Raw genomic sequence first — 9,680 nt, 5'->3', positions numbered from 1 at the left:
ACAGCTGTAACCACACATTCTTCAAGATATGCAAATTCCTGCTTATCTCTCATAGAGCCATTTGCATGTGTCTGAAAATGTCTCCTCTACACACCCCAACTGACAGCTGAAATTGGGCTTTCATTACAATTATACACTCTTATCTTCTTCAGACTGTTCTTTATTTACACAACTACTACTATATGTAATACCACATGTAGATCATGGCATAACAAAAAATGGTACTCATTATAACTTAACATAATACTTAATTTGTGTTTTTCTCTGGTGATATTTAAAGGATAGATGTCCTTTCTGAGTATTGGTTCCTCTAAAAGTTTCTTTCTAAATCTAAAGGGAGCTTTATCTTACCACAATCACCCGGCTTGATCCCTTGGGGCTAGGCCCTGTTGTAAACTGCTGTAAAAACAAAAGCAAGTTAAAAACAAAAAAAAAACAAAAGTTCAGTTCTCTCCATGTCTACAGGGGTTGCTTCCATGTGCTCCAGCTTCCTCCCACAATCCAAAAACAAATGTTGCCTGCACATTATTCTCCAGAGGTGTGTGTAAATGTGGTGTGAGTGTGTGTATGCCTGTTTGTGTGCGTTAAATAGCCAATGTGTGGTTTCCTGTGATGGAGTGGCACATTGGTCTTTGTTTGTTTCCATTCTTTTGTTCAGTATATATGGGTAGACTCTGAATGGAATGGCTACAGAAGATGAATTTGAAGTGAATACACCCTTCTTACCTAAACACACACATTTTTACATGGTTTTAATACTGTAGTGTTCACCATACTGTGGTGTTTTAAAAAGATCCTCAGGTTCACATTGTTGTCTATTACTCAAATATTTACCCATTTAAGCCTGAATTAAATATATGAGTATGAAACTTGTGAATTAGAAGCAAGTCTTTGTCTCCTAATTGTTATGTTTTAAAGAATAGTCGATAACACCAGTCTCATCCAGTCAAAGCATTAAGGTGGATTTAAACCGTAAAACCTGTAAATGCAGGAAAACATGTTTAGCCTTTCATGTGGATAGGTTGATGCTTGAATGACATGTTTATTTGGTCAGTGTGTTTTAGTTGGGTAAAGTGGTGGAAGTTGTTTTAAAAAAAATAATTTCAAAATCTAGCTCTATATTCAGCATCACAATAGTGACTATTTGAAGTGGAATGGAGAGTCCAACTAAGAAACTTGTGAATAATGGCTGTAAGACGCATAAACTGACCCATACACGATGTAACTAAATTTCTGAATGCATGAAATTGAAACAAGAAGCAAATATAAAAATGACATTTATGGTTGAAAGGAAACAAGTTGAGCTTTACATCTGGGGAGGAGGGGTACAAGGGTAGACTGTTCTCTTCAGTGTTTGGAATCTGTGTTGTGCTTCCCATTTTTAACACTTGCTGTATTACAGTATTACAGATTGCTCCTTTGAAGTGAACAAAACACTGTCTTCATCTTCAGCACCTTTGCTTAATCACATTGCTTTTTATAGAAATGATTATTTAAAAGAACACAAGATTTGGTAAGATTTGTTATTTTTTGCTCCTGGCCCCCATCTACAGTTGCAGAGTGTAAATAACTTTTACAGCACTGTGCTGAAATCAAGGGGGAAGGAACGTAATGAGGAAGTATCTTCATAACTTACTTACTCCAAAAGTTTCACAGTGCAGTTTCTTCAGTGCTGAACCAAGACTGAACCTCGAGTCTCTCTATTAAAGGTCAGGGAATCACAATGACTTTGAAGCTCAAATTTTAAGGTAAAAAATACAGCATAGTGTAGCTTTAATAGTTGTTTAAGTATGGCTTAAATTCCTTAAAAATATTAGTTAGACTTTTTGGTATTCACCACAAGCTTTACAAACCAGAATCCAAAGAAGTTGGGACACTAAACAAATTGTGAATAAAACCTGAATGCAATGATGTGGAGATGACAAATTTCAATATTTTATTCGTAATAGAACATAGATGACAGATCAAAAGTTTAATCTGAGTAAATGTAACATTTTAAAGGAAAAATTTATTGATTCAAAATTTCACAGTGTCAACAAATCCAAAAAAAGTTGGACAGCAATAAGTGGTTGGAAAAAGGAAATTGAGCATATAACAAACAGCTGGAAGATCAATTAACACTAATTAGGTCAATTGACAACATGATTGGGTATAAAAAGAGCTTCTCAGAGTGTCAGCGTCTCTCTGAAGCCAAGATGATAAGAGGATCACCAATTCCACCATTGTTGTGCACAAAGATAGTGCAGCAATACCAGAATGGTGTTACCCAGCGTAAAATAGAAAAGACTTTTAAGTTATCATCATCAACCGTGCATAACATCATCAAAAGATTCAGAGAATCTGGAACAATTGCTGTGCGTAAGGGTCAAGGCCGTAAAACTCTACTGGATGCTCGTGATCTCCAGGCCCTTAAACGTCACTTCACCTCAAACAGGAATGCCACTGTCAAGGAAACAACAGAATGGGCTCAGGAATACTTGCAGAAAGCATTGTCAGTGAACACAATCCACCGTGCCATCCGCCGTTGCCAGCTGAAACTCTACAGTCATTTCTAAGCAAGCTCCACAAGCTCAGATGTTTGCACTGGGCCAGGGGTCTTTTAAAATGGAGTGTGGCAAAATGGAAGACTGTTCTGTGGTCAGAGGAGTCACGATTTGAAGACCCAAGTTGTTATCAACGCTCCGTTCAGAAGCCTGCATCACTGATGGTATGGGGTTGTATGAGTGCTTGTTGCATGGGCACAACGATTGAACAGTTAGAGGCCTGTATTAAACATGAATGGGAGAGCATTCCTATTTCTAAACTTGAGAAACTGGTCTCCTCTGTCCCCAGACGTCTGTTGAGTGTTGTAAGAAGAAGGGGGGATGCCACACAGTGATAAATGGCATGAAATTTTTAAATAACATATTTTTTCCCTTAAAATGATACAGTCTCTCAGTTTAAACTTTTGATCTGTGATTTGTGTTCTATTCTGAATAAAATATTAGATGTTGACACCTCCACATCATTGCATTCAGTTTTTATTCACAATTTATTTAGTGTCCCAACTTTTTTGGATCTGGTTTGTACATGCAGTGGAGAAATTAGATGTTGGGACTGTGCAGAGCAGCTCCTGGTATGCTTTACATCCTTGGTAAAAGTGATCCCTCTGTGTTTTTAATATTTGTTGTGTACTTAAGGTGTGTTATGTGTTTTGTTTAGAATTTTGTGGGTTTTTTTGTGCCCAAGGATGGTAATTTTGGGCGTTGGTTATTAATTGATTGTCATCATATTTATCATCACATCATGTTTCTTAATGGTTACCCTCTCATGTTTGGTGCGTGTGTGTGCATTCAGGTGATTACAAAATAAAAGAGATATAACTGTAAATTTTCTTTTACACACACACACACACACACACACACACACAGCAAACAAACCATTAAAAAATAGAAATATGATGACAGTTGCCTTCAGGTTTGCTCACGTACCACTGGAACTTAGCAGTTTCTTCAGTTACATCTCCCTTCTGATATAAATGGGGTGTTACTGAAGAAGCTGATAAGTTCCAGTGACTCTTCAGCAAAATTGATGGCAAATTACATGAAAGACAAAATAGGTTTGCTGAGCATGTTGCCTGCCCCCAGACTGACATATTCACCCAGGAGTGAGCTAAAGACAGTGGCAGCGTTTCAGAACTCCACGATCTGGTGAGCTGAAGACAGCAGAATTGGACCAGAGCCCAAGGACAATGGCCTGGAGTGATTAGCCCTGCAGAAGAATGGTGACCACTTAATAAATGGACGTTTCTGCGCATGTGCAAAGTTTATCTCACTTTCTTCGACGCGAACTTCATTTTGAAATGTTATTCTTCATGTACGTCTTTCCTAAAACTGAACTCCAGATGTTAAGATTGTCCAGATGCCTGATCCTAAAGCTGTAGCCAATCCGAACGCACAGTAGGTGGGGCCTGCCTGAAAACGGCTGGTGAAGCAGAGAGAGAAAGAGAGAGAGCGAGAGAGAGAGAGAGATGAACTCAGCGCGGCGGCGGATGGAGGGCTATAGAGGCGCTGCGGCGGCGCAGAACCAAAATTAGCCTCCACCCGTGGGTCCGCACCCACTTCGCTCCTCACAGGTTTTTATCTTAGTGAGGGACATGCCACCGGAAACTCATTCCATACTGAACCACAGATGATGATGATGATGATGATATAACCACGCAGGGAATCCGGAGCTATTGATTTAACGGACGTACGCCCAGGCGCCAGTACAGGTAAGGCTTGTTTATGGCAGCGGATTCTGCTCCGATGCGCTCTGCACAGTTCTAATACGTGACATTTTTTTCTGGGTGCAGTTAGGGCTTATACAGCTCCAGCGTACACAGTGTAGCGAGGCGAAATATGAACAACTGCAAAAAAAAAATGTTGTGTGATGGTATTTGTGGCGGGGATGCCAGAGAATGCCAAAGAGAGGCCTGGGAGATGATTTGTTGAATGTCTGGTCTGGTTTGTTGTGTCTGATTTCTATCAGCTCTGCTGTGGATAGTTGGGTAATTTATATGTGCTTTCGTCCAGTCCACATTATGAGCTGCCCGTCCACTGAATATGTTTTGAAATGGGGTAATCTCTGCACATCTCTCAGAAGGGCGCGTGCACTAAGCGTTTATTTACGATAAGCGTGCACAGGCCTTCTCAACGCTGCGAGGGGCTTACACGACCCTCGGTATTAAAGGCAATAATGGAAGGGTCTCCCAGTGCTTAAGGCTTGCTGTACTGCACATATTGTATGATGAAGCATATCGGCCGTGATTAGCTTAAAGTAGGTGATATTTAAAAGGCTAATGGAGGCTCATTCAGTGGAATGGGATTGACTGGGGTTTAATCCAGTGTCGACTGTGACCATGTGCACTTCAAGTGGGTAAAGCATGTGCATCTCTCTCTCTCTCTCTCTCTCTCTCTCTCTCTCTCTCTCTCTCTCTCTCTACTTGTTTAACCGAGTTATGGATTCTCTTTCTGAAACCCCCAGAAATCCCCAAGATCACTAAGACCACACCCTCTACCATTACGAACACTCTCACCATATGAACACAAACCTGTGATAAATACACTGGTCAAGATCTCCTGGAACGAGAGACAACAAACACTGGTTGAGCTTATTACTGCATCTCAGCAATGGAAAACAAACTATTTATTATTATAAGTGATATGGCTCCTAAGCGGAGATCAGAGTCAGAAAGAACACCAAAGTTGCAAATATTCTGTTGATTTTATGTAAGTCAGGTTAAGCTGCAAGTCTACACTCATTGTTTTCAAAATACAATATTAATTGTATCTAATGTAATTATATTCTTATTTATATTTAATAACATCTGAAAATTATTGCAGTGGCACCTAATTGCTGTGGCTGTAATAGGAGTCCTTCATTCATTCTTACTGATCACATTTAGAGGCACATTTGTGATTTTTCTCTCCAAGAACTTCAAAAGTATGTGTTAATGCAGTATTGTTCTTTATGACCTGATGATTCAAATAAAAATAAAAATGGTACTAATGTGGCTTTATGTACTAGTCCAAATATTTTTCACTAAACTCATAATTTACACAAATGTTTAGAGCACCAAGGCACAGAAATCAAAGTGAAGATAAACGGTGTGCAGTGTTGCTGGTTCTTGCTGCCACATGCTGTTTTCATTAACGCAAGTTTGTGTGTATTATTATAGATTGACTGCATTTTAGAAACTGCTGTAATGTTGTGGAAGGACGAATCAGCAGCCTTTGCCCAACTTCTAAATGTTTTTCTTCTGAAGATACTCTCCTGGATAGACTGAGCTACCATAGATCATAGACATTTTTTCTGTGCAACATTTTCCATTTAACATTGTAGACCCAAAAACAATAGTGTAATATTGTCTGTTACTGGTCAATGTACATGCACAATACTCAATACTACTGTAGTCCAGGATTTCATCTCTTCCTCTTATAGTCATTTTGTTAGACAAGTTATTATTTAAAATTGTTTATTTTTCAAAAAAGTAGTCTCCCTGTGAAAAGGATTAAGATACCCTAATCTATATTATCTTTAGAGCATCAAGGTGACTATGGTTTTCCTATTTACAAAGAAAAAAATAATCAGAATAGTTTTAAGGATAATAGCAAAGAGTTGAAAATTTCCTAATTACAATAATTGGAATGATTATATTTAAGTTTACCAGCAGGGTGTAAGGCTACCTCTGGCATAGTTGACTGTCTAATCATGAAAATTCCTCATGTGACAGAAAATAGCACCATCAGCAGGAAACACAGAGGAGTGGATGGGAGTATACAACACATACACACACACACACACACACACACACATATACACACACACACACACACACACAAACACGCACATAAACACACACACACATGCGCGCGCACACACACACACACACATGCACAAATATGCTTTTACTTATGTAATTCAATTATTCTAATGTGATAGAACCATCACACACCTAATGCTTGTCCTATTACTTCATTTACTTTCAGTAAGGCAAAAATTTTAAAAAAGTAAAATTAAAGGCTGTTTCTCAAGGCATCAATTTTCTCCCGACCAAAGGTCACTTGAACACCTATCATGTCTTATTTATGACAACCGGATTTGTAAGAATGGAAGGCAGCAACAAACTATTGTTATCTGGGTTGTTGGAGGTGTGGAGAGGTCTCTGATTGCAAGATCTACAAGTGAATGACTAAGTGTCCAAGACCCACCCACCATACACCTTAAACATCATCAACCTCAAATCCTCACTGGCCTGCCTGGTGACTAAGACTGTCACTAGCCCCACTGGCAGCCTTGTGCTCACAATGTGCATTTGTTTTCTCTGGGATGCAGGAAGAAGGACCTGGAACATCAAATGAGAAAAAAAATAAAACGTATATTTGCAAAGAGCTCTCTGGGAACGATGTCAACTCACTAGGAGTTCAAGAGAAAAAAGTTTGAAGAATATGTCACATACACTAGATTATATAGACAAATCCCCTTCTGTGCAGAGTTATGAAGAGGCATTGCATTCCAACCACAGAACTGGTTTGAACCAGGTGTTGTTTTTAATGCCTTACTTTTTAGTCTGCTTTCTGCACTTCTGACCCCTGTTTACAAGTTATGCTAAGGGGCTTCTAAGAACTGTTCACAAAAATCTAAGCCTACAAGCTAATGGAATATGCTTCACTGTACATAATCTACAACTAGGGTCTTCACCTACTCACTGTCCAAGGGGACATCTTAAGTTGCTCCCAGCAAAAACTTAATATGACTTGCCTCTGTTGCCCACAACTCCTTCCAAGTGATCTTCTTCTTCTCAAGATTCTCCTAATGAAGCCACTGGCCTTGTTTTGCCTGTGACACTGCTGTTGTGCACCATGCCTCTACTCACAAATACAATTAATAATCTTTTGCTTTCTCTCTTGCAATGTGGCTTTACTAAATGCTTTCCATGAATCACCTGATCCAAGGCTTGCTCTTCCTCATTGCACTACATTACATATATTACATACACATTGAAGTGTCATGACCCCACATTTTAGTGCCATAAAATAATATGTAGCGTCTTTACCTGTCCAATTTCAGTTTGGACGAAGAGGCCATCATGTTGGGTGACAATTAATGTAATACAGCAAAATTAGCTATGGTTATTTATTAAAGCCTTAGATGTGGTGAGCACTCATTTGGAGCATGTTGCATTCTGAGGGTGCATGTGGAGATTCTTCTTCATAGGATCTGCTTCCTTGTGTGAGCCACATCCTCTGTTCTGGGTTCTCTGAGTAACTGCACCCATTCTCCCATTCTTGCTGAACTTCAGAACTGCACTTCACTGCATTTCTGTTCTTTTCCTCTGTGCTCCTGTCTTCCTTCTCAGCACAACATTGCATTACTGTAAAATGACTACAAACTGGCAGCAAAAACTGATATTAAACTTCACTTTATTTCATTAATTAAAAACTGAACTGACTGCAAAGAAACTGCAAGACGCCACTGAAATTCTTCAGCCCCAATGGTTTTAAACCGGGCATCAGGACTCATACCTTGGGATTCGTCCTGAGGAACTGGGGTAGGGAAGATATATTTCCCTGGTTAAGAATCTAACTGGATGTTTTCATAAGTCCTTCTAGGTTAGAACCTCCCTCAAGTAGTGACATCACATATAATTTATGGCATTTGACAAGACAAAGACTTCAGGTGTGAATGGATAAAATTGCTCCTGTATCTCCTGATACATGCTTTTGCAATTATGAACACACAATATTGCTACACATGAACTTCTCACGAGCATAGTTGTTTCAAGATAGCATGGAGCAAGTTGATTACATTTGAGAGAGATTGATTAAGATGCAATATATAATATTATATAACACAAAGTAATATCCTTATATTATATTAACACAAAGAAATATCCTTAAGACAAAACAATGCTTTACAAAATTCTTAACAAAATAACACACATATAGTATCTAGCAGATAAAAGATAGCTGCTATGTAAAGATGCTGGTGGTTCATGAATAAAAGTTAGTACAAAAGGTCATTTTAAACACATAATTATAATTCCATTTTTGATTGTCCAACAGGAATTAAAAGTTTACAAGATTGTTTACCATGTGATAAATTTTAAAGGAAATGGAGGAATTAAGAAATGTTTGATTTTTTTAGTTTTAAGAGTCTTTAATATGTAGAGAAAATAGGGAATAAAAGGCTGATCATTGTACGTGTTTCTCTCTCTTTCTCTGCATTCCATTGGGGCGAGCTGGTCCTGTCGTAAATCAGTCTGTGTCAATTTTAAAATCCATGGTAAGGACTTTCAGGCACCAAGTTTGGTGGTTGAAACAGTAAATTTTGAAGGTTAGAAGTGTCCTGGTCAAGCTTCTGAATTCAAAACTGTTTTTGAGAATATTAAAAATGTATGTGGGCGGCACGGTGGCGCAGCAGGTAGTGTCGCAGTCACACAGCTCCAGGGACCTGGAGGTTGTGGGTTCGATTCCCGCTCCAGGTGACTGTCGGTGAGGAGTTGGTGTGTGCTCCGGTTTCCTCCCACAGTCCAAAAACACACGTTGGTAGGTGGATTGGTGACTCAAAAATGTCCGTAGGTGTGAGTGAATGTGTGACTGTCTGTGTTGCCCTGTGAAGGACTGGCGCCCCCTCCAGGGTGTATTCCCGCCTTGCGCCCAATGATTCCAGGTAGGCTCTGGACCCACCGCGACCCTGGACTGGATAAGCGGTTACAGATAATGAATGAATAAATGAATGAATGAAAAATGTATGCATCTCACACTACACTGTATTACAGAATCATGACATTGAAATTATCAACAAAAAAAAATTCAACACATATAGCCTTTGATCCCAAATGTGTACAATTAAAATACACAAATACAAAAGATGTGATAAAACATATCACAATTTCCTCTAATTTCTCTCCTTCTCTCACATTTTCTATCTTTTTCTCTCTCTGATCTGGTGTTGTGAACCCACCATGGATGGACTGGCCATCTGGCATACCGGGCATTTTCGTGGTGTGCTAACGTGCTATTTGGGCTGAGAGTCCCAACACTTTTTTATCTGACTGGCCCATAAAACCAGTAGATCAGTGGACTGATTGACACTGGGCTGGCCCAGTCCCATTATTAAACACCAACCCTTTTCGCATTGGTCCTGTTTGCGTAATG

General features: G+C 39.2%; 1 protein-coding gene across 1 annotated transcript in view; it reads left to right on the top strand.

The window, feature by feature from the left end:
• The first annotated feature begins 4,000 nt into the window (after positions 1-4,000).
• The window catches only part of b4galnt1b (beta-1,4-N-acetyl-galactosaminyl transferase 1b), a 30,172-nt gene continuing 24,492 nt past the window's right edge, over positions 4,001-9,680 (top strand). The window contains exon 1 of the mRNA XM_066663754.1: positions 4,001-4,252. The gene's annotated coding sequence lies outside the window, so the exon portion shown is untranslated. The remainder of the gene's footprint in view (positions 4,253-9,680) is intronic.

Source organism: Hoplias malabaricus, chromosome 3 (genome assembly GCF_029633855.1).
Source record: "Hoplias malabaricus isolate fHopMal1 chromosome 3, fHopMal1.hap1, whole genome shotgun sequence".
Taxonomy (NCBI): Eukaryota; Metazoa; Chordata; class Actinopteri; order Characiformes; family Erythrinidae; genus Hoplias; species Hoplias malabaricus.
Note: the sequence above shows the minus strand (reverse complement) of the source record. Positions and strands in the feature narration are given on the sequence as shown.